We start from the raw sequence: 26,429 nt of genomic DNA, 5'->3' as shown, positions 1-26,429 counted from the left end.
CTCTTTATGTTTGAAAAGAAAAACCAGGTCTGCAACAGGGTGTGGAGGCAGACACCTTTAATCCCAGCACTTGGGAGTTCAGATCTGTGTGAGCTAGAGGCCAGCCTGGTCCACACTGGGAAACTGTGTCTCAAAACAATCAACAAACAAACAAACAAAGATCAGTTTACATTTGGCTCCTCTGTTCTTCCTTCTTCCCTCTCCTTACCTACCTCAACAGCAATCTAGTGGGAAAAGAGTAAACACTCAACCCCCGCAAGTGTGGGTGACTTCGGTGCCATTCTCAAGGTCACCAATTCCACACTGGCTACTTCATCTTCCAGTGAGACCTGTCAACGCCGCCACGGCAGGGAAGCAAGCCCTTTGAATCTACCCGCCCGTGAGTTGGGGGCTCTGCCCATTCTCTTCTGGAGCCTGTGCCGCTCGTCCCAGGAGTCTTTCTGAGCGCAGACACAAGCTGGCAAACGCGAAGCGCACAGCGGCCTGGCAGCACGACTTTGCAGCTATAAAAATTAAGAGATTTTCTCAATGCTGTCTCGTGCCAAAACCCTTCCCGAGCCTAGTAGGCCAAAGATAGAACCAAACACCCGTCTTATGTACAAACACCACCAGGGCCCTTCCTCAGGGACTCATCTTCCCTAACAAACCCAAAGGCAGCAATTATTCCAATCCCATGTGCTAGCTACGTGTGTTTGTGACGAGGTTCACTCTCCAGGGAGTAAAGGAAAAGGATGGTTTTTGCCTAGCATTTGTGAATCAGTAGAAGCCACTAGAACCAGTGTCTTGGCACTCCTTGAGCACACAGTGATGACAGATGCTTATGTTTGTCCTGAGTTCTGGCATTCTTGTAGAAGCATTAATTGATGCTTGATGTAATTTGAAATGGGTTTTATTGCCTAGTATTTTTGAAGACTGACAATCCACACAGTACACACTAGGGGGCAACATTAAGCAACAAGATAGACTCATTTGCCAACCCTGTTGAATAATGTTTAATTAAATAATGAACCCCATTCTCAAAATTAGATCTCTATTTAAATAATGACAACAGAGACAAAGTAATTAAAAACACATGCCTGGCAAATCCAGCCCTACAAGCACCATCCAATGCACTTCTTGGCATGTTGTTAGTTCCCACAAATCCAATTATTCCTGCAGATACCCAAACTGTCTCTCCCTTCTTTTTCTCCCCAGTGGCTTTTATGAAAATAATATCCATCTTTAATGTGCCTTCACTTCAGGAGACGGTGTGACAAGAACAATAAACACATTCTGCATGTGCAGAGACCAGAGAGAATGAGTTCTGAGGGCTCTGCCGGCCCCAGATGCGTGCTTTCTTCTCCCCAGACTGGAGAGAGGCTGGAACGAGGCAGCTGTCAGAAGCAGCCAGGGAAAACCCGCACTGAGCTGCTGCGACAGCCCCGAGAAGCAGAGATCCTGGCTTACAAGGGGCAGGCAGCAAGGAGAGATGCAGCTTTAGCCAGACAAGCTTCAGAGCAGCTCCAATCGGGGATGATTCCCTCCTCTGTGCCTCAGTCTCTGCACCTGTGGCAACCAGTGACAATGTGCACAGCATGGCCACCCTGGACGGGGCCATCTGCGGGCACACCACCACCCCGGGAGATGTTATTGCTATTAACACTATGAAGGGCACTGGAAGTGAGGGGAAAGTGAGCTGAGAGATGCGGATAAAGTTCTCTGGGCACGTGGAAGTGTATTCTCTTGAAAGGGCCTTGATTTTATGAGAAGACTGGACCAGACTCAGTCACGAAGGGCTTATAGTCACATGGGGTCACATAAAGCAAAGAACAAAGGGCAGACTCTGCCCCGGGAGGCCAGAGTGAAGGAACGGCCCCAGGAGAGGTGACTGAGTGCGGTGAGCAGTAAGGACCTGCTGCACTACACCAGCACCTGGGTCTACCGTGACCCGGGTAGAAGTGAGTCAGAAACCATGAGACCACAGACAGCCCCCAGAGGACCAAGCCAAACACAGGCTGGACAAGAAGAACTGAGGGCAGGGCCACCAGGAAAATAGTCTGGGTGGATCTGTCTCCTTCATAAGCCCCCAGAGCTTAGCGCTTTTCTCAGTGGGACTGACCATTCGCCCTGCTGGCCCATGTTATGAGACCAGGCTCTTTTTCACCCAGCGTCTTTAGCTCCAGCAGAGTGACACACAGGAGGACAGAAGACTCTCTTCTCTCCTGCCCCCTGCTGGCTGTCATTTGTCTCTGCAAATGCTCTTTGACAAGCAAATAAGCTGCCTGACATAATTGTGTTTAAAATTAAGATAATTACCATCATTAAGATAGCATGGGCCATACACCTCCTTGGTGTGGTACGGGATTTATCTAGGACACACAAGGTCCCAAGTTTGGTCCCTAGCACTGAAGAAGAAAAAAAGATGTGTGTGGGTGGAGGAAGGGGACAGAGAGAGAATCTCTTCAGGAAAGTAGTTTAACCCTCAGAGGCATCAGCAGTCAGTAGTCCCCTAATAAAGCATCTCACCAAGAACTGGCATGTCTCTCTCTAACCCTACCTACTGCCTGGCTCCAAGAAGCAACTCCACTAAGACTGGGTACAGTGGTGAGCACCTGTAATCCCAATACTTGGGAGGCTGAAACAGGAAGACCAAGAGTTCAAGATCAGCTCAGGCTGCATCGGGAGACTCTCTCAAAAATAAAATGGAAGGAGTCCAGAGAACGTGATACTGAGTGTGAGCAAAGTATAATGCTAGTGATACATGTGTATAAAAATGCGTAATGAAACCCATTATTTTGTAAATTAGCTGAAAATGAAAAAAAAATACTTTTAAAAAATAAGCCCAGGGCTGGGCGATAGTGGCGCACGCCTTTAATCCCAGCACTCGGGAGGCAGAGGCAGGCGGATCTCTGTGAGTTCGAGACCAGCCTGGTCTACAGAGCTAGTTCCAGTACAGGCTCCAAAGCCACAGAGAAACCCTGTCTCGAAAAACCAAAAAGAAAAAAAGAAAAAAAAATAAGCCCAGGGACCTCCTGAAACTGAAAAGCTTCTGTAAACAAAGGGCATGTCAACAAGACAAAATGACAACCTACAGAATGGGAAAGATCTTCACCAACCCCACATGAGACAGAGGTCTGATCTCCAAAATACACAAAGAACTTGAGAAATTGGTCATCAAAAGAAAATAATCCAATAAAAAAAAATGGAGTACAAGCCTAAACAGAGAACTCTCAACAGAGGAATCTAAAATGGCTGAAAGACACTTAAGAAAATATTCAACATTCTTAGTCCTCAGAGAAATGCAGATCAAAACAACTCTAAGATTCCATCTCAGAATCACCTGTAAGAATGGCCAAGATCAAAAACACTGATGACAACTTATGCTGGAGAGATTGTGGGGAAAAGGGAACACTTCTGCATTGCTGGTGGGAATGCAAACTGGTACAGCCCCTTTGGATGTCAGTGTGGCGATTTCTCAGAAAATTAGGACACAACCTTCCAGCAATACCACTTTGGGGTATATATCCAAAGGATGCTCAATCGTGCCACAAGCACATTTGCTCAACTATGTTCATAGCAGCATTGTTTGTCATAGCCAGAACCTGGAAAAAACCTAAATGCCCCTCGATCGAAGAATGGATAAGGAAGATGTGGTACATTCACACAATGGAGTACTACAGCGAGGGAAAAAATGTTATCTTGAAATTTGCTGGCAAATGAATGGATCTAGAAAACAATATATTGAGTGCAGTAACACAGACCCAGAAAGACAAATACAATATGCACTCACTTAAAAGTGATTTCCAACATAAGGCAAAGAAAACTCAGCCTACAATTCACAATTCCAGAGAACGTAGAGAACAATGAGGACCCTAAGAGGGAATTACCTGGATCTAATCTACATGGGAAGTAGAAAAAGACAAGATCTCCTAAGTATACTGGGAGCATGGGGACCATGGGAGAAGGTTGAAGGGGAGGGGAGAGAAAAGGAGGGAAGCATAGAAAAATGTAGAGCTCAATAAAATAAAATAATAAAAAAAATACGCCCAGGGAAAAACCATGTCTTAAGAGAAAGGTCAAAGTACCACACATACTCGAGACCGCAGATGCCCTTCAGAAAAGGGCACCTGATCACATCAGTACACGCTGAACGGGTGTACACATCAGAAACGGGTACACCCCACACACACAACGTGTCTTTACCCAGCTGGGTTAAATGTTAATGCCCATAAAATCAGAGCTGGATGCAGCCTTCGGAACCACAGGCCACAGCTCATCTGCAGAACGCCACAGTGAGATCCTGCTGAAATGCTCTCCACTGAGACCCTCAGGAAAGCCCACATCTGTCTCCTAACAGTCCTAGTGCTGGCGTGGTCTTTACTGTCTTCCTCCAGAGGAGACTGTTTCCCAGGCACGCGAGCTCACAAGACCACAGAGAGAAGGAGACACCATGATCTCCCTCCCAGCAGCCCATGGAGATTCGTTTGGAGCCACTGGCTCGAATCTCTGGAACGGGAAGTGATGCAAGCAGCTAGTATTTAAGAGCACTCACTATGGGTCCAGCACAGCCAAGGGCCTACAGGTGTCAGCTCATTTAACATAGTATTTAGTGTTCAGATCTCCTTCGCACAGTATCATTCGCTGCCTTTTTATGCATGAAGACAGAAGGCCTCTGAATGCTGAGGAACTGCTCGGTACAGGGAAGGTGGGGTAAACTTTGGGGCTGTGCCAGCATGCGTCCCTGAGCTTGAATCTCCACCACCCATGGAAAAGGCTGCGCACCACAGTGTCAGGGAGACAGGAGGATGGCGGGCTTGCTGGCCAACCAGTCCAGCCAGTCCACGAGCTCCAGGCTCAGTGAGACCCTGACTCAGAAGAACAAAGCAATTACCAGGCATGGCAGTGCACTCCTTTAATCCCAGCACTGGGGAGACGGAGGCAGATGGATCTAGTTCTAGGCCAGCCTGGTCTACAGAGCGAGTTCCAAGACAGAACTACACAGAGAAACCCTGTCTGGGGCTGGGAGGAGAAAAAGGCAGAGAGAGATCAAGGAGGAAGACATTCATACACACACACACACACACACAAAAGTACACTCAATTTTAAAAAAGAAACAAGTTTCTATTCTGTTCTGGGAGCACTGGACTGAGCTCCCAAGGTCCCAATGAGGAGCGGAAGGAGGGAGAACATGAGCAAGGATGTCAGGACCACGAGGGGTGCACCCACCCACTGAGACAGTGGGGCTGATCTATTGGGAGCTCACCAAGGCCAGCTGGACTGTGACTGAAAAAGCATGGGATAAAACCAGACTCTCTGATCATGGCAAACAATGAGGGCTGATGAGAAGCCAAGGACAATGGCACGGGGTTTTGATCCTACTTCATGTTCTGGCTTGGTGGGAGCCTAGCCAGTTTGGATGTTCACCTTCCTAGACATGAACGGAGGAGGGAGGACCTTGGACTTTCCACAGGGCAGAGAACCCTGACTGCTCTTTGGACTGGAGAGGGAGGGGGAGAGGAGTGGGGGGAGAGGGAGAAGGTTGGGAGGAGGGGAAGAGAAATGGGAGGCTGGGAGGAGGCGGAAACTTTTTTTTTCCTTTTCTCAATAAAATAACAGAAACTACAAACAGCCCTGTTTGGATGAAGACTTCACCCCAGCCCTTGGCATCCATATACCCAGAATCTGGAATGTTTGGGTTGGGGCTCCAGTCCACCAGTCCAAGCCCCCTCCCCAGGAGTTGCTTCAGTCCAGACTCGTCCCCAAGAAAGCCCACCAAACGATGACCCCTCCCTAGAAATACTCATGGTCACTCCCAGAGGGTATTTAAACTGCCCCCCAGAGAACAAACACGTGGTTTCCAGTCTTCTCCTCTCTGGGGGCTGGAAAGCCATCGGGAGCGTTGGTATCCATTAAACCTGGGCTTTCTCTAATTTGGTTTGATGTGGTCTGATTTGGATTACTGCGCAGGCAGAGAGGCTTATCAGGGTGCAGAAACTTTTCACCCTTTAAACTCCCACTCCATGAAACTCCCACTCCAAACAAAGCGAAGTGGTAACAGTCGCAGAACTTCAAGGTCAAGTTGGCTGGCTCAGAACAGCTGCTCTGGACGCAGTCCTCAGATTAAAAGCCTGCCTTTCCCAAGCAGCCCTAGAAACAAACAGGAGCCTGGGACCAAAACATCCCTCAGGAGCACCAAGCGAACAGCAAGGCAATCAGTTGCCAGTCACGTGGCACACACCTTTAATCCCAGCATTCAGAAGACAGAGGCAGGAGGATCTCTGTGAGTTGGAGCGAGTTCCAGGGCAGTTCCAGGACTGCTACCTCAAAACAAAACAAAACAAAAAGATTATTTTGTAGGTTTACTAGCATACATGTGTGTCTGTATAAGAATGGATGTGTGAGGGCAGGTTCACACAGACGCAAGAAGCAGGATCTCCTGAACTAGAGTGACAGTGGACAGCCACCCATCCTGGGCATGGGAACCCAGCTCAGAGCCTCTGCAAGAGCAGCGAGTGTGCACAGCAGCTGAGCCATCTCTCTCTGTCCCACTGTTGACTTTTTAATGGGTTCTCCAAACTGACTTAAGAAACCAACTTGGTCATGTGACAAAACAAAATGTCACAGATCTGCAAGGAGCCACATTTTCAACATAAAAATGAAATTAATTTTAATGCATTTTACTTGATCCAACATATTAAAAACATCATTTTCAACACATGGTCAGGGTACAACTTCAATACTTGATTGCATTTTGTTTTTTCAGGGCGCTAGTTCACACTGACAGCACATCTCAAACCAGACCAGTTGGACACGAGTGATCATGGCCACTCTGAGGCTAGTGGTGACTTTTTGGACAGCAGGGATCTGACGCCTTCAAGTCTGACTGTTAAACACATATAGCTCCTCCCTCCGCCAGACATAGGGAAAATGTAGCTCACAGTAACAGGCCACCTTTGTTTTTCAGATTTATTTTATTATTTATTTATGTGTCTGTGCATCTGTGGTGGGGCGCGGGTGTGAACAAACATGGAATCCCATGAAGCGGGAGTTACAGGTGGATGTGAGCCACCCAGTGAGGCTGCTGAGAATCAAACCCTTGTTCTCTTTGAGAGCAGTTTTAAATATTCTTAATTGCCGTTTCTCCAGCCCCTCCCCTCTCCCTTTTTTTCCTTTAAAGGTACGGTCTGTGGTGGCTCAGACTTCTACTTCCACTTCCTGAGCACTAGGGTTAGAGGTGTGGCCTCGTTCTCATGCATACCAGGCAAGCACTACCACTAACTGGCCACATTCCCAAACCCCAAGTCAGAAGATTTTTGAACATCAAGAATTTGCTACTGAGCCAAACTCCTTATCTTACAACATTAAATCCTGTCAGGCCGACTGCAGGCTTACACGATAAAAGCTCAGTGTGGTCCTGATTAAGTTCTGGGGCAGGAGCAAGACTGAGAGAAAGACTGGTAAGCCCTCATGTTCAGAGGCCACCAGTTCTCATGGGACACCCATGTCCAGGGATCCTTAAATAACAAAGGCCAGTGACCAAATCAGCCCGGAGCATCAGCAGAGGGGAAGTCCAACAGTGTCCAGGGATCCCAAACAGCCACAAAAGCAACACTACCTAAGACGTTTAACACACACTCTGATAAGCTGGGGGAGGTGGCACAAACCTGTCATTCCAGAACTTGGGAGGTGCAAGCCAGGGGGAAGCTGGAGGGTCAAGACCATCCTTCCCTGAATAGCAAGTTCCAGGACTGGCTACAGGAGACTCTGTCTCTAAACAAACGCTGCGGCCTAATGAGATACACTGAAGCTGTTTTTTAAAAGACATTTCCCAACTGATTCTGGTGCAGTCTCTGTTTGGAAAGAGACGACACTAAACCATCTTGCAAATATTAAATTATTACCTTGTTTTATTTTATGTGTATGTACCACATTGGTCCTGGGGCCTTTGGAAGCCAGAAGAAAATGTTGGATCCCCCGGAGCTGTAGTTACAAAGTTGTGGGCTGCCATGTAGGTGCTGAGAATGAAACCCAGGTCCTCTGGAAGAACAGCCAGTGCTCTTAACAGGTAAACCAATTTTTCCAGCCCAACATGCCTCGGGGGAAGGGGGGTAATTCCCAGAAGCTGATAGGCTGATAGAGAAAAATTTTGACTTCTGGACTAACCTGGGATATATGTGTTTGTGTGAACACATGCACATGCATAGTATATACACACACACATATATGCATATATATACATAGAGAGAGAGAGACTATCTCAAAAACTAACAACAAAAAAGGTGAAATAAGACAGATTAAGGACAGGTATGTTTTCTCTAGTTTGTGGATTCTAGATTGTATATAGACATAAAATCATTTATATATATGACTGAACAGAAGCAAAACCATCTAGAACAGAGGTTCTCAATCTCTGTGTCATGACCACTTTGGAGGTCCCATATCAGATATCATGCATATCTGATATTTACACCACGATTCATAAGAGTAGCAAAATTAGTTATGAAGTAACAACGAAATAATTTTATGGTTGGAGTCAGCACAGCATGAGGAACTGTATTAAAGGGTCACAGCATTGGGGAGGTTGAGAACCTCTAGTCTACAAGAAGAAATAGGAAGGGGGTAGGGTACCTGATGTATTTATATGAAAATGCCTTTATGAAACCCATCACTATGTACAATGAATATGTGCCAATAAAAGATAATAAAAAAAAACACTTAAAATTATGTGCCTTATCTCCCAGGAGTCCTCCCATCCAAGACTCCTTTCACTAAACTGAAATTACCCTTTGTTCATGCTGAGGCGTGATACAACAGATAGGATTGTAAAACCCTCTGAACACACACTGAGCAAACCGCTGAAGACATTTTATTACACAAGAATCCTGGAGAAAATACCTCCTTCCTTGATAATAACCACTCAATCAATAGCCAGTATTAGCTGAGCACTCTTAGACACTACTTTTCCTCTTCCATCCTTTGGGGCTGCTGTTTCCAAAGGACTCTAGCTGGGAGTCATAACATGATTCTAATCCCAGCACTGATGGAGGCAGAGGCAGACAAATCTCTTGAGCTGAAGGCCAACAAGCCTAGTCTACATAAGAAGTTTCTGGCCAGCCTGGGCTACATATGGAGATTCTGCTGTGCCCCACTCCCAGAGTCTGGACCTGGGGAGTGGGGTGTTTTAAGCATCTCTGGTGAACACTGACAAAGCTACTGTACTTTCAACAAGTGGGTGATAAAAACTATTATCAAAAAGACAAGGGCCAGCAAGATGGCTCTGCAGGTAAAAGCACCTGCCAAGCCTGACAACCTGAGTTTATCCCCAGACCTACACAGTGGAAGGAGAGAACTGACTCCTGAAAGCTGTCCTCTGACTCCACATAGATAGCATGGCACACATCCTCCAAACACACATCTCCCCAGATACTTGTGTGTGCACTCACACATACGATAGACGGACGGACGGACAGACGGGTGGATGGATGGATGGGCGGGCAGGCAACCTGGGAGCTAAAAAGATAGCTCAGTTAGCAAAACAGTTGCCTTGCAAGAATGAGGACCTGAGTTTGATCCCTAAACCTGAGTTTTGATACTCATGTAGAAAGTAGGGAGCATGCATCTATAATCCAGTGCAGAGAAAGTGAACATAGGTAGATTCCTGAAGCTTGCTGGCTAGCTAACCTGGTGAACTCAGAGCTCAATAAGAGACTCTTTCAAGAAACAAAATGGAGCGGGGCTGAAGAGTTGGCTCTGCAGTTATAAGCACTTGTTGCTCTTAAAGAGGACCTATGTTCGATTTCCAGCATCCACATGGAGGCTCACAACCACCTGTAACACCAGACCTAGAGGATACAGGACCTTCTTCTGTCCTCTTCAGGTACCACATGCTGCCCAGAGACATGCAGACAAAACACTCAGACACATAAGATAACAAAATAAATAAATCTTTAAGAAAGAACAAAGAAGAGAAGGGGACACACAATGTCAACTTCTGACTTCATATTCACATGTGTACCCGCATGCACACATGTACATACCCATGAACACATATACAAAGAAAGAAAGGGGGGCAAGGAAGGGAAATATATGCTGGTGTAGAATAAATAGTCCCAATCCCTAAGCATGGCCCATAGGGCCCTTCACAATCAGGAGTTCAAGTCCAAATGGACTTCCATCACAGTCTCTCAGGCACCTCAGGGGCATGCCTATCCTCACCCCACAACTGGCCTTAGACCCACGTGCCTATCCTAACTCTAGATTCCTTGGCCTCCCACCTCCAGGCCAATGCCCCTGGCAATGTCCTTAACCCTCTTTACCCTCTACTCTGGCATCTTTGCTGAACTCCCTAGCCCTAAAGCCCCAGATCAAATACCTCTTCCCTCAAGGATTAAGAACATTTTCTGCTCTTCCAGAAGATCTGGGTTTGGTTCCCAGAACCCACATAGTTCACAACCATCCATAGCTCCAGTAGCAGGGGATCGAGTGCCTCCTCTGATCTCCATGTACACTAGGTGTGCAGGTGGTGCACATACATATATGATGGCAAAAATGCTCGCGCTCTCTCTCTCTCTCTCTCTTTCTCTCTCTCTCTCTCTCTCTCTCTCTCTCTCTCTCTCTCTCTCTCTCTCACACACACACACACACACACACACACACTCCCTACCAGCTCCATGTTCACTTCTTCCCACCTACTCACCCCTCGCCTCTTCGTTCTCACAACACTTGGCGAATCCTTCTTGGCACTCAGCACACATGCAGAAATCACCCCTTCCATGCCTGCCTCCCACACACAACTGTCAGTTCCTGAAGAGCTAAAAAGCATCCTCTTTCTATCCCCAGTAACCCTTCGCTATTTTAAATAACATCTGCTGGATACTTGCTATTTGCCACAAGCAATGCTGGGAATTCTGTACCACCTCTTTAACCCTTCCTACCCCACAGAGGTTATAATGGCTTTGATAAGCAAAGCTTAGAAACATTAAGTCATACACATGAGGTCACACAGCTAGGACAGGGTCTGAAGACAGGAACCCAGGCAGCCTCACTGCTCGGGTCAGACTCCCCATGAATGTGGGAGAGGTGAGGTGGCCAGTAAACCTTTGCTGAGTAAAGGGGTGAGTAAAGAGGGACAGCCTCCACCAGACATGCCCTTCAGTGAAAGTCTGGCAACCTGGGGTTGATTTCTAGAACGCACATGCAGTAGAATGAGAGAAGGAACTCCACAGCTGTTCCTCTGACCTCCATGTGTGCTATGCCCATGTAGACACATCATGCACACACACATTAATAAAATTTTAAAAATCAAAAGCAATAAAACAGCCCCAAGATCATACTCACACCCCTGATACGAAGCTGTCACCTTATGCTCCGTGTATTTTTGCATCAATAGAACTCGCACTGACAAAGCTCACACCAAGTGTGCTGGGCTGATTAAATGCTAACGAGTGGGTAACTAGTACTTCATCTGGGGCTCAACACAAATTTAGTTAAATGGGATTAAACTGACCTGGCTGTCTGTAAAGGAACACGTCATTCTAGTTTTACTTTCCTGTTCAAATATACAAAAGTCCTGCTTACTCTGCAGGAAAATGTAAAGCAAACTAGAGTCTGTGTCCTTCCCCTTCCAGCTCCAGGAAGCTGAGGTAAGGACTGTAATGAGTTTATAGATCAGTAAGATGTCCTTGATTACAAAACTGATTGGATCAGAAAGTCTTGGACAAAGTTTGGAGATTGACTCTGTAGACACAGAGGCATCTACACTATCGGAGTCAGACTCAAAGTTCTGGGCGGTGCCAGCTAAAAAGCACACTGTAACACATGGAGAGAACATCGCAGGCCAAGAAGGGCTTGCAGAATTCCTGCTCTTAGTTTATTAAATATAATTGGGTTATTAAATAATTATCTTCTTACCCGACACTACTGAAGAATAAAGAATTAGAAATGAGGGCTGGGACAGAGGTCAACTGATAGGTGCTTATCTAGCACGGTGAAGCCCTGTGTTCCATCCCCAACACCACATAAACCATGACCAGGCACAGGGAAGCACACCTGTAATTCCAGCCCTCAGGTGGCAGGAGGAGGATCAAGTTCAAGGTCATCTTTGGCTACTATGAATGTTTGAGGCTAGCCTGCCTCAAAAAGAAAGCAAAACAAAAAGAATTAAAGAAAATGTAAGATTACTTGAAAAGTCACAGAAACAGAAATGACCAAGAACACTATTTGGGAAGGAATAAAACAAGGTAACTTATATAAACAAAACAAACAAACAACCGATATATTGGGGGCTGGTGAGATGGTTCAGATGTTAAGAGCAGTGGTTATACTTCCAGAGGACCTGGGTTCAATTCCCAGTACCCACACAGCAGTTCACAACTATCTGTAACTCCAGTTCCAGGGGATCTGACACCCTCACACAAATATGCATATAAAATAAAATTAAAAAACAAAACAAAAAAACCCTGATATATTAACTACTTGCCCTATCCCTGGCCTCTGTTTGTTTGTTTGTTTATTTATTTATTTATTTGTTGGATTTTTGTTGTTGTTGTTTTTGGTTTTTCTGAGACAAGGTTACTATGAAATAACCCTTCTGTATGCTGTGAATATATGTTGTTCTCATTAGTTGATAATAAAAGCTGCTTCGACCAATAGCAAGGCAGAATATAGCTAGGCGGGAAAACCAAACTGAATACAGCAAGAAAGAATGGCAGAGTTGAGAGAAATGCAAACCAGCTGCTGACAAAACAAGATGGCAGACTAGTAAAAGCCATGGCTACATGGCAATACACACATTAATAGAAATGGGTTGATTTAAATGTAAGAGCTAGTTAGTAATAAGCCTAAACTATAGGCTAAACAGTCTGTAATTAATATTAAGCCTCTGAGTGGTTATTTAGAAGTGACTGCAGGACAGGGTGAGACAGAGAACCCTCCATTTACATGGGGTTTCTCTACAACAGTTCTCACTGTCCTGGAACTTACTTTGTAGACCAGGCTGACCTCAAACTACCAGAAATCCACCTGCCTCTGCCTCCTGAGTGCTGGGATTAAAGGCAAGTGACACAACTGCCCGGCTTCTTCTTTGTCATTGTCTTCTCCCTTCTCCCTTCTCCTTCTCCTTCTTCTTCTGTTTTGTTTTTTTGAGACAGGGTTTCTCTGTCACTTTGGGACCTGTCCTGGAGCTAGCTCTTGTAGACCAGGCTGGCCTCAATCTGCTTTGTTGTTATAGAAACCATTTCTACATGTCTATCTCCCTGACTTCATGGATAAAGTCTGAAATTTTACTCAAAACTGTTGCATAGAACATACTATGCTAGGTACCTGCAGTGGTTTGAATAGGTATGCCCTCTGCCCCCCTCTGTGGACTCACGTATTTGAGTGTCTGGCCCAGAGGGAGTGGCAGTATTAGAAGGTGTGGCTTTGTTGGAATACACGTGGCCTTGTTGGAGGAAGTATGTCACTGTGGAGGCAGGTTTTTCATATGCTCAAGCTATGCCAAGTGTGGCACACAGTTGCTGCTTCTGTTGCCTGTGGATCAAGATCTAGGACTCTTAGCTCCTTCTCCAGCACCATGTCCGCCTGCATGCTACCATTATAAGCCAGCCCCGATTAAATGTTTTCCTTTAAAAGAGTTGCTATGGTCATGGTGTCACTTCACAGCAAGGAGAACCATAACTAAGACAGCACTCTACAAAAAGGAAAATCTAAACTCGCAGTGACTCATGAGGTATAGGCTACAGCAGGCTTACAGGAGAGGACGGAGGGAGGGAAGCAGAACAACGGGAGGAGCACCCTTCTGCCACCCTTCCTGTGACACCTTTCCACCCACCCTTGGGGCCCATCCAACTGCTGGCCAACTGACCAGCATTCCCTCTTCCTTCCCCTGTGGGACAGCCCCTTCCCTTCTCAGCCCATGGGGACACTTGCTGTCCTATGGTTGTTTCCACTTTCCATCCCATACGTGCATCTTAGGAGCCATAACTTATTTATTTTTATCCCTCGGCATCTACCACAAGGCCTGGCATGCAGAAGCAGTTTGGCTGGAGACTGAACTGAACATGTCACTTGCTTTCAGTATATCAGAAGAAATAATGATACCCGAGTTCAGAATCAATGAAGGGTAGAGACCACGCCTAGCCTGACAGTTATGAGTCTGCGGTCTCAAGCTTCAGACCATGTTATACATGAGCCAGGTAATGAGAGAACAGTGAAAATAACTTCAGAAAGTTCTGGAATGGGGTAAAGGGAGGAAAGATTAAGGGATGTCCCTGGCTATGTAAGATGAAGGTCACTTCAGTGAGCTCATAGGAGAGATGGTTAGAGGCTATGGTGGTTTGAATGAGACTGTCCCCCATAGTCTCAGACACTTGAAAACATGGTCTCCAGTTGGTGGTGCTGATGGGAGGTTTAGGTGGTATGGCCTTGCTGGAGGGAGTCACTGGGGGTGGGATTTGAGAGTAAAAAGCTTCACCTACTTCCGGTTTGCTGTTTCCTACTTGTGCTTTAAATTGTGAGCTCTCAGCTTCCTGCTCCTATTGCCACCATACCTCTCTCTCTGTGTCTCTGTCTCTGTCTCTCTCTCTCTCACTCACACACACACACACACACACACACACACACACACGATGCTCACCCAGCACCAGGTACTGTGCTAGCCCAACATGCAGTTCTGCAGAGAGCTGCAACCCTCCAGGCAAGTTAGCACCCACTGATAGTGTGGACTCCCAGAGGAAATGGACATCTTAGTCAAGTTACACAACCAACATCAGACTCACAGCTCATCACTCTCCCATCAGCCACCTCAGTGGTTCCCTCTGCTGACCCACAGGACAGTGCCTCTGTGAGGTTCAGAGATGGCTCTGTTTTAATTACATATAAGCCAGACCTGTGACATGGAAAAGGGAAAAGCTTCACTCTTGCTTGGCTTCTGTGGGAGATCCACAGTCACCTCCTGGCTGCAGCCCTAACCCCCAGTCTGTCTGCACAGGACACCACAGCCAGCCTAACTCTAGCCTCAACTTCACCCAAGCGAGAGACAGTGCAGACCACCCAGTCTCTAGAACATATAGTGTCACCTGTCTGTGCGAAAGCTATGATTCACTTAAAGAACAGGAAGAGCCAACAGACCGTCCAGACACTCCCAAAATCCTGGAAGTGGAATGTAAGTGCTACCTTTGTGTAAAGTGGGCATTGTCACCTTCCTAGTTCCAGCCAGCATTAGTCACCCTTGCTAAGGAACAGCTTTGACGAAGGAGATAAGACTTCCTGTGCCACATAAAGGCATGAAAGGTTAGAGAATGAGACAGGACGATAGAGTGAGTGAGCACACATGCATCTGAGCAAGAGTCTGCAACCATCATTTTCAAACTAAATTGCATATGGGATATAAGAGATATAGAGCGTATTGAGCACAAATATGTCAAACACATTATAACTTACAGGCATTAACAAAATCTAAAGCCAGATAGTGCACATACCTTTAATTCCAGCACTCAGCAGGCAGAGGTAGGTGAATCTCTGAATGAAAGGCCAGCCTGGTCTAAAGAGTGAGTTCCAGGGCAGCCAGGACTACGCAGAGAAACCCTGTCTCAAAATAAACAAACAAACAAACAAACACATACAACAGGGCTAGAGAACTGGCTCAGCAATTAAAATCAATAACTACCGTGTATAGGACCTAGCTTTGATCCCCAACACCCATGTGATGGCTCACAACCATCATAACTCCAGTTCCAGGTGCCCTTTTCTGGTCTCTGTGAGCAAAGGCATACACTTAGGCAAAACACAAATCACACAACATAGATGGTTTTTAATTTTTTAATTAAAAAATAAAATGAGAGACTATTATATTACTTGAATTTCATCTCAATAAAGACTTTTCTAAAAAATATGGGTATGTGGAGTGGAGAGAACCACAGGGTCTATGTCCTGAAACTCACTATGTAGACCAGGCTGGCCTTGAACTCACAAAGCTCCATCTACCTCTACTAGAATTAAAGGTGTGTGCCACCACCATGCCTGGTGATTTTTGAAAATATTTTAATTATGTGGATGTCAGGGAGAAGGATGTGTGTATGCTGGTGCAGAGGCCAGAAGAAGGTATCAGGTCACCTAGAGTTCCAGGCAGCCTGTGTGGGGGCAAGGAACTGAACTCGGGTCCTCTGCAAGCACACTATGCACTCTTAACTATTAAGCTATCTCTCCAGCCTCAATAGACTATTTTCAGTTATTTACTTTCTTGTTTATCTGAATGTTTGGTTTTGTTTTTAAGACAAGATCTCACTGTGCATATATCTCCTAATGGTCTGGAAGTTCCCAGCCTTAAACTCAGAGACCCACCTGTCTCTACTTCCTGAGTGCTGGGAGTAGATGTGTGCCACTCTGCCTGGCTAACTTATTTTGTACGTGTGTCTATACATGCATGTGCATGCTACAGTGCACATGGAAAGGCAGGGGGATAACTTATAGAAGTTAGTTCTTTCCTTACACCATGTGGGTCCCAAAGATTGAACTCAGGTCATGCTTGGTGGCAAAGTGCTTTTACCTGATGAGACATCTCACTGGCCCTCAACTTACCATCATCATCATTGTTGTCATCTTTATGTAGGGGTTTTGGCTGCATGTATGTCTGAGGACCATGTGCATGCCAGAAGAGGGTATAGAATCTCCTGGAACTAGAGTTACAGACCCTTGTGATCTGCCAAGACTGTACTAGATATCTAACACGGATCCTTTGGAAGATCATCCACTGCTCTTAACCACTGAAGTCATCTCTCTAGCCCAAATAAATTATTTTTTAAAGCTCATGTCTCAGAAGAAAATTTCACACCTTGACACATTTGTCAGACATTTTATAACAGGACAGGATGGGTGTCTGCACAGGCGTGGCCCCAGCGGGAAGGAGAGACTGTGCTCATCTGTGAGTATGTGCACAGAGCAGAGAGACACACAGCCAAACTCCACTGTTCATTTCTGTGCTCCTCCTCCATGTTCCCATACTCATATATTAGTTCTTTTCTGTTTGTTTTGTTGTCTTGCTGCGTAGCCCAGGCTAGCCTCAAACTTGCTATCCTCCAGCCTCAGCCTCCTAAGTGTTGAGATTATAGTATACACCAGCATGTTTAACTCAAATGTGCATTATTTCTATAATAAGAGAGAGAATTAGCTGTTCTGTAAGATTTTTTTTTCTGTAAGATTTTATATGGAAAATGTGAAGACTCCAATCCTACTTTGACTGGGGAAAAAATCTAGAAGGAAAAATGAAAAATTTTAGTTATTATTTTGTCTTCTCTGAACTTGCTAGAATTTCGCAGGTATAACCACAAAGAAATCTTGAAAAGGAAACAGTGTGGAGGCCCAAGCAGCAACAGAAGAGTCAAGGCTAGGCCAAAGGGTCCCAGCAGCCAGCCAGCTCTTCCCTTACTCTTGGGGACAGGCCACCAGGCACAAGCCACCCGCCAGCCACTGTCCCTTTCCCACTTTCAGCCTGCCACCCTCGGTACCACTTCTGATTACTTTCTCTCCAGACAGTGGGAGCCGATGGAATTATTAATAAACATGACTAGAGGAAGAGAATCCAAATCCCATCATGTTTGTGCCAGATTATGTCAGGAATTTGCAGAAAACATGTTTGTAAATGTTTAATGAGATCCCACAGCCAAGCAGTGTGCCTACATGCCTGAGTTGCCTTATTCCAGGCCCAGCATCCTCCCTGGGTATAGATATCTGAGGGAGACGTCAGCCCAGGAGTAAACCAAGTTTGAAACACTGGACCTAACAAGGCCATAAGTAATAACATCAGGTCTGAATGCCCAGGGCAGTAACAGACCAAGGTAATGAACCTGAAATGACTCTGAGAAACCACAGAAGTACTGAAACCATCTTGATTACAAAGGCTCCTGCAACAAAAGGCCCACTCAACTGAAATCTAATCTGTGTTAATTAACGCCCCCAGAATGAAAAACATCTTTATCAGCCTGTGGTTCCTGGCTCAAACTCTCCCTCAAACCTGGCTCCTGGATGGAGGAAGCTGTAGTCTCTTTACTAGGAGGTGGGGGATACTCAGGTGCAGGGGGGCGGAGTCTGACACTCTGGCCAAACCCAGGGAAGGAGCCAGCTGATGCTGGTGGGTTCTTGGAGCTCCATTCTGCTCTCCCCAGGACCCTCTGAGACCAGAATACTAGCACTGACTGACAAGGCCTGTCCACTGTCCCACAAGGGTGGACCCCACACTCCCTTATGGCCACACCTGCTCTCACGCCCTCCTGTTCTCTTGGCTTCCCTCTATCTTGAGCCACCTCCTCTCCGTCCCTTCTGACCAGAAATACATGGCCCTTGCTCCTGTCGCTAGCCCACAGTCTCAAGCCCCAACAGCCCTAAGGAAGCCTGTTACTGTCCCGAAGCATTGGGCACCAGTGCAAGAAGCAGAGGCACCCAGGACATAGGAATGAGCGCAGAAGTTAACAACACACTAGATTCTAAATGCCCCAGTCCTTATTTCCTGAGATCTAAGTGACTGGCACCATGGCAGTGAGGGTGAGGGTCAGCTAGGCCCTCAAGGTGAGTGAGGGGTTGGAGTGGGGGAGACATGCACCCCAAAAGGAAGAAAACAAAAGCTACAATCTGTCAAAAGATGAGGGAAGAATTTCCTGGGGGATTCTGGGAAAGCTGCTTACTCCCATGACGCTAACTCACGTGAGGAATGGAGCCCAGTGTCACCAGCAAAGGCAGGTGCAACCTACAAACTTAGGACAGCAGGGAGCAAAGGAGCCCACAGCTCAACAAGATCTCCCCCCCTCCCAGGAGCTCAGTCACAGAAGAAGCACTTAAATAATAAATATCAACAACAATGGCCATGCAACAGCTACGCCAAGAACCGAGGCTTCCCAAAGCCTGCAGGCAACTTAATCCCCAACATGCAGATGGGGACACTGAGGAATGCAAGGCCTGGTCAAGGATGGAGGAGCAGCTCCTGCCAGTTCCCTGAACCCACACCAGTTCACCACTCCGGCCCCCATGGCCCTGGACTAACCTCCAGAGGACAGACCCAGCCAGCAGCGGCCCCTCCTTTCCCCCAGACAGGCCACTGTCCCCATGCCTTCAGAGCCTTGGGCTGAGGAACTTCATTCTCTGTACTGTCCCTTCTCATTTTATGGGTACAGCTTCCCTGCTCCCCAAACGCAAAGCCCTCAAGTTATAGGAAATCAGTCATTCAAAAAACCTTTCTCATCGAGGTCCCCGAACCACCCAACTCCCAAGTCATGGCTCGGACACTCACTAGAACTATGGAGGGTCCAGATGAAAGGGCAGAATCCCAACAGCGAGGCCAGGAAGGCTGTAGAAGGCACCCCAGCTTCTTAAGGCGGTCCCTGCGTTGTGAGGGGCTCACCAGAGGCCAGGTCTCAGGGGAGAAGCACACCTGCGTCTCACACCTGCGCTGGCCCCGCAAAGGCACTGAGCCTCAGCTTCCCGCCAGGCAGTCAGCGCTCCAGAGCGGTTACAGTTACGGCTGCAGGCAATCGGAGAACCAAGAAGTGGGCCAGAAAACAGGCCCCACACCCACGGCTGGCCACACCCTAAGGGGACATCCGCAGCTGTTCTTCTGCCCTGGGAGAGGCCGGGTGCTGTTCCAGCCTTGGTCTTCCGACCCTCCACTTCACAGAAGACCGGCTGTTAGCAGAGCCAGGACGGAAAGGGCCACAGCCTCCCTGCTGCACCCTCCTGGGCCAGGGTGGCACACCACAGGTTTCTCAGTCAGCCCTGCCGTCCAAATAAGATTCTGCCATTATTAGCTATTTAACTTGTGCAGCCTAAGTTAGTCACTTCTTAGTCTCAGCACGGCCCACTGCACAGTGAGTAACATCCACCTCACTGTCGGGTGTTACAGGAGGAAACCCCGCTGGAAGGTCAACAGCAAGACAGTGCTCAGGAGTGTGTTCTGGTTGGCCAAAGGCACCAGGCACAAAGTGTGTCTGCCCGACACCACCCCCAATACACAAGGGAATGGGGGGGGGGCAAGTAAGTTAACCTTAACTCTGCCTTCTGTCCCAAACAGGTGCAGTGGGACTGAGCCCCAGCTATGCTCTCCCTCCTCAGCTGCGCATGCCTAGAAACAGGCTGGGCCTGCATCCCGTGCCTACCCAGGTCTGAAGACCTCCTTCTCAGCCCAGCCTCCCAGAAGGGGGCTGAGCCATGAGCTTCCTCTTGTGCAGCCCAGACACTGCAACAAGGGGTGGTAAGCACAGATCATCGAGGAGAAGCATGTGACCAAGCAGCCATATTTTGTATTTCCCAGAGTTCAAACCTTTTATTTTTAGAGGCGTGTGTTCCAGTTTGGTGAGGTACCTGTAGATCCCTCAGACCTTGTTTAATTTAGGACGTTTTCTTTCATCTTTGATGGTGGAGGTAAGGTTAGGGTTTTTTCCCCCATCATGTTATGCTAAGCACTAAATATAACTCCAAAGACACTTTTCTGTCCTACTTCAGGACTGCAGAGACCCCAGCAAATGTTTCTGAACAGCAGAGCTCCGACACTGGACCATCGGGGCAACGCCCCTTACCACAGGGCACTGAGTTACAGCGTCCATGCGACAATCAGCTGAAAGGGGGACAAATGGCTGTACTGAGTGGCCTAAATCGAGACCATTTCCCCTTGGGGAGACAAGAGAGCTGTTGGTACAGCCAACTAGAATGCACAGGGCGTGGCCACAGGTGTCCGATTCTAGCAGCCCTGGTGTCTAGCAGAAAGTGTCCGCAGGAATAGGGACATTGTGGCATCTGATTGGCAGCTGTTCCACATTTGAACAAAGGAATTAATGACATGGCCTTCCGCTACAGCCCAGGCCCCCCTCGGTGCTCTGCTTTATCAGTTACAAGGCTTGGCATGTTGTTTTTGCTGTTTGTTTGTTTTGGTTTTTTTTTTTTTTTTTTTTGAGACAGGGTTTCTCTGTGTAGCCTTGTCTGTCCTGGAACTTGTTCTATAGACCAGGCTAGCCATGAACCCAGAGATCCACCTATGTCTGCCTCCCAGGTGCTGGATTAAAGATGTGTACCAACATGGCCTGGCATTTGTTTGTTTATTGATACGTGCTCTTAGGTATACTAGACTGCCCCTGGACAATAGCTAAGGATGACCCTGAATTTCTGATCCTCCTGCCTCCCAAGTACAAGCCTACAATAGCACACCTAGTTTATATAGTCCAGGACTGAGCCCAAAATACTGTAAACACAAGCAAGCATTTGAGCCCCAGCCCCAGCCCAGCACTCTTTCTTTTTAAAATGATTTATTTATTTATATGCATGTGCATATGCCTGTGTGCGTTTAGGGAACTATGTGTGTGCAGGGGACGTGAACCTGGGCCCTGTACAGAGTAGCAAATGTTCTTACCACAGAACCATTGCTCCAGCCGCAAACCAGCTTATTTCTAAAAGTTTCCATTCGACAAGACAGGTGCTGTTACCATTAGCGAGCATCAGCTCTCCATTCTGCCTCGCCCAACCCTGGGGCGTCTGATCCACTCTGTGTCTACACATTTACTGTTCTATGTGAGTAGAACACATGGAGTAGTCTGCTGTATGTGTCTTTGTAACTGCCTTATTCCACTTAGCACAGTGTCTTTGCATTGGTCCATGCTGTGGATGAAATACTGTGAAGTATTTCCTTCTTGTATGGGGGTGGCAGATGACAGTCAATTGTACATCAATGTCACATTTTGTTTATCGCTCACCTACTGATGTACACTTGGACCCTTTTTATCTCTGGGCTACTGCACACTGCAAGAGAATCAGTGCACAATGACCTGAGCCCTGCTCTCAATTCCTTTGTGTCTATACCTAGAGGTGGAACTGCTGGACCACATGATGTCTTAGATGTCTGAGGAGCCCCAGACTGTTTTCTACAGCAGCTGCCCTACTTTAAACTCCTACAGTAATACATGAGAACCAACTTCTCCATACCCTCATAACCTCTGAGTTGTATTCAAGTCCCAGGAAACAGTTTTTCTCTTGCACCCCAGGATAGCTACAAACTCTTGTGATCTCAAACTCCACTGTGTGGCTTAGGCTAGCCCCAATTTACAGCAAAACTTCTACCCCAGTTCCAGGGTGCTGGGAATGTACACACAAGGGACAGAATCTTTAGCTCTTTTTCTACTACTTTTCCTTTTCACCTGAAAAAGAAGAGCATTATGGTAACAGCATTTACTTCACTGAGCAGTTATGAGAAAGTACACGCAAAACCAGTGGGCATAGCCTACTTGTCACATGCTATTCTTTCAAACACATAGGAATGAGGGTGTACAAAAAGGTTGAAGAAAAATCTGAAGATAGTGAAGATCAAATCATGGCAGGAGAGATGCATGTGTGTGCATGTGTATATATGTATGAATATGCATATGTGCAGTAACATGAGTATGTGGGTACATGTGTATGCATGTGTGTATCACGATGTGTATGTGTAGAAGCCTGAGTGAGTGCATGTGTGTTCCATATATATGTGAGCATGTATGTATGTGTGTAGATACATGAGGGTATATGTATGTGCATATATGTGTATGAGTATGTATATATAGAGATGCATAAGTGTGTATATGCATGTGTGTGCTCATGCTGCACAGTACTAATGTATATATCTAATGTATATTACTAATCTACATCTTGAAAGATACAGACATGAGTCAGAATCCAACTTTGGGACCTCACACTATAAACCACAAGGCCACCAGGGTCCCAGGAAGAGCAAGGAAGGCTTTGAGACACCTGGAGTCACTAACCAGAGTGTGTAGCGAGACCTGACTGGACCCCAAACCTTTCCCACTGGTGCGTCTCCAACAGTGACATACATGGCTCAGAATCCAAGGGGAGCCTTTGTTTCAGCTCCCTTAAATTTTCCATTCTGTTTTTTTTTTTTAATCTTTTCTAAAGCAAACTCCTCAGAAGGACTTTGTCATCTCAGATATCTGAGCAGTAACTCCACTCCCTGCTTTATTCATGGGGCCAGCCACACCCTGCTTGGGACATCCTAAGCTTTGACCCAGGACTGTGCTGCTGCCCATGCCTGCTACAGGAGGGACATCATGAATCTGTCTCCTTGACTCCCTTCTCCACAGAAGTCTCCTTCCCTGGACTGCCCCGCTCTGGAAGAGCTGCAGCACTCCGGGGCTTCACCGAGTTCTCAAACAGCTCCCCGGTTTATCAGCGCGGACGCTGTACAGTTACTTTTCAGAGACAAATCGTCGGGATAACCACCTCCTGGAGAAGAGCCAGCAGAACCCCCAGTCAGCACAAAGTCAGAGACGGAAATCACTCCAGGACACACGTGCTCTCAGTGACCTACTTGTTAAATTCCCTACCTTGGGTTTTTAAACCGCCTGTTAAAGTTCAGCTCAGCAACTCGCCAAGTACGTTATTAACTGCAAACGCTTCAGTGGCTCTGCTGGTTAAAGTTTAGGAAAGAGCGTTCTCATTAGAGCACAGTGTCTCCAGTGGCCCCCAAACAGCAGTTTGTTGGGGCCAGCCCCAGCCAGCCCCGGCCCACCCCAGCTGACATCAGGCTTTCCTGAACATGCTCCGGCTTTTCTGTAGCAAAGACAACCAACAACAACAACTCGAGTGATTCAAAACCCTAAGTTGGGTGGCCAAGAACTGGCAGGGGCCCATCATCATGAACCTTGGCTAGGTGGGAAGGGAGGGGACAATGAAGGTCTGCTAGCCCTCAGGCCGTCCAGCCCTCAAAGCTGCAGCATGGCATGCATCAACCTGGCCAGGGAACATCCCAAGCCCCAGGGAGTACTGCTCCCACAGCACCCAAAATCCCAGAGAAAGAACCCTAAAGCCTAACTCTTGTGCCCACTTCCCACCTCTCATACCTGTTCCCCAACACACAGGCACTCTCCAGACAAACGCTTGTGCCAGGATGGTTTGGACACTGTCATCTGATACTCAGATGTGCCACTTCCTGCCTCACCCAGCACACAACCAAGCTTAAACATCAAACTCTACATACATCCTTGTGTCTTGTTTCCTGCACAGGAAAGGGAGCATCTGAGAATGAAGAAGGCAATACCTGTCTAACCACCTCTCAGCCTCTCTTAGGGCCTCGGGGCATACCGGAAAGAGGCAAAAAGAAGAGGTGAGAAAGGAATGGAGAAAGGGAGGGAAGAGAGTAGACAGAATTCTGTTTAGTCCAAGCCAAACCAAAACGCCAACCATGACCTGGTGCAGGCCAAGGAAGGAGAGCTACGAGGCTCCGCTCAGAAGACATCCTCTGGGTGCTAATGGATGGAGGCTTAGAATACCAAGGGGTTTCCCAAGGCCACCTTGGGGTGAGGTGGCCTCATCCCTGCAACACTCATTCGACAGAGATCTACCTCTCTCTCCTCCCAGACACAAGGAGAGGAACTGCTCGAAGCAGATCTGGACAGCCCACAGCATTCAAGATGTTCCAGCAGCCCCATGGGCTGTAGGTAAAAGGTTGTTCCAGGCCCAGCCCAGCAAGTTGGGGGGGGGGTGGCCCAGCACTCCCTCCTGGCTATCTGCAGACTCACAGCCTTCAGGGAAGGGCTTACCACTGCTCTCTGTCCCTCAGGAGACCTCTGGGTACTGCTGTCCAGCTCTGTTTCTGCCAGGCAATCTGGGAGCCTGCCCCAGGGTTGCATTAGATTAACTCGACACAGGGTCAGAAGTTCCTGCCCACCCTTTCTGAAGGGCTGCTTTGTGCTTCTTGCTTACCAAGAAAGAAAACTGTTTTAGCAGCTGAAGGACACTGTTTCCAGTCTTGAAAAGAGCCACAAAGCCCAAAGCCACCCGGCACACCCTTGCCCCTCCACCATGAATGCCTGTGTGTGCAGGCAGCGGGAATGGCCTGCAAGCTCCAGGCTCAGAGACTTCCAATCCTTTTGGACACCTCACACAACTCATGCTGTACTCAGAAGCATGTGTGCCAGCACCTGGCCATGTCCAGCTGTGTCGTTACTGCAGCTTGCTATTACAGACCTCCCATGGCCACCTATGCCTGGGCATTTATAATGTCTAGTCAGTCTTTACTACTCATCCATTTGGGGCCTCAGAAGAAACGGTGACTGTGACCAGATACAGTGGCAGACATCTATAATCAACTCTAAATGCTGAGGCAGGAGCATAACAAATCTGAAGCCAGCCTGAGCTATATGGCAAGACCCTGTTAAGAAAAAAGAAAGGAAATGAAAAAAGAGAAAGAGAAAGGGGAAGAAAAAGGGAGGAAGAGAGAAATAAAAAGGAATTTAAGAAAAGGAGAGAAAACCTTCTTGGTGGCCTCTGATATACCAGAAACCCAGTAGACTGCACTCATGGGTCAAGGGAAGAAAACTATAGGGGTTTGGTGAGTGTGAGGGTGCAGGTGATGGGAGAGGAGATTCTGGCCCTTCTGAAGCAGCTCACCACCTGGAGCAGTCTCTCCCCCATCTCCCTTCCCCTCAAGATCACTGGCAGCCTACCACCAGACTACAGAAGCACAGGACTTAGTGGGGTCAGCAGGAAGCAGAGTTCAAACTGGGGCCAAAGGCATCAAGGTGTGACATGGCTGCTTACCTGTGCGCCAAGCACTTGAAAACTAAAGGCAGAAGGATCAGGCATTTGCGGTCATACTCAGCTATAGCTAAAGGCAGCCGTGGGCAATACAATGAGACCAAATTGAAGAGAAATATAATATTAAAGAGAAAGAGAAGGAAGCACCTTAACAGTCTGACTCTCTGGACTCAAAACAGCCACATGAGTCTAAGTTGAAGTCAGTGGCTTCCCAGCAGACCTGGCAGGTGGGCAAAGCATTTATCATGATTCGTTAGCAATGGAGGCCTCGATAGGTTTCAGGCTGCATTAGTAAAGTTATAATACTTCCAGCCACGATGCATGTATCTATAGTTCCAGTTGCACAAGGAGCTAAGGCAGATGGATCACCTACACACAGGAATTGGAGCCACCCTAGGCAACAGAACCAGACCTCATCTCACAGTAGTAATAGTGGTGGGAATAATAATTAATAATAATAATAATTCTCAGAAATGGAGATGATGGTCCCATACTCTTCTGGGCTGACCAGTCACTACTAGGCATACTGTTCACCTCCGCACATCACAGCACATGAAAACACACTCTATCACAACACATGGAACACACTGCTGACCAGCATCTCTCCAAGGACAAAACCACATCTCATGTCATCAAGCTATCAATCAGTCAGCATGCCAGACTCCCAGGGTGGGCCCAAGAGTCAAACAGAGTCAACCAAATTTTCTTTAAGAAGTAATGTACAGGGCTGGAGTGATGGCTCAGTGGTTAAGAGCATTGCCTGCTCTTCCAAAGGTCCTGAGTTCAATTCCCAGCAACCACATGGTGGCTCACAACCATCTGTAATGGGGTCTGGTGCCCTCTTCTGGCCTTCAGGCATACACTTGTATACATAGTAAATAAATAAATAT

The 26,429-nt window shown here is 47.2% G+C and overlaps 1 protein-coding gene across 6 annotated transcripts in view; it reads right to left on the bottom strand.

Moving 5' to 3' along the window:
* Plekha7 (pleckstrin homology domain containing A7) overlaps nucleotides 1-26,429 on the bottom strand; it is a 191,205-nt gene that overhangs the window by 127,566 nt on the left and 37,210 nt on the right. Inside the window, exon 1 of one of the 6 annotated variants that reach the window (XM_050143172.1) lies at nucleotides 19,256-19,501. The exons of the other annotated variants lie outside the window; for them this stretch is intronic. The gene's annotated coding sequence lies outside the window, so the exon portion shown is untranslated. Of the gene's footprint in view, nucleotides 1-19,255; nucleotides 19,502-26,429 lie in introns of those variants that run through there. 6 annotated transcript variants of the gene reach the window in all.

This window comes from Alexandromys fortis, unplaced genomic scaffold (assembly GCF_014885135.2).
Source record: "Alexandromys fortis isolate MF-2015 unplaced genomic scaffold, M_Fortis_MF-2015_v1.1 scaffold_45, whole genome shotgun sequence".
Classification (NCBI taxonomy): domain Eukaryota; kingdom Metazoa; phylum Chordata; class Mammalia; order Rodentia; family Cricetidae; genus Alexandromys; species Alexandromys fortis.
The sequence above is the reverse complement of the archived record's forward strand: the minus strand, read 5'-3'. Positions and strand labels throughout refer to the sequence as shown.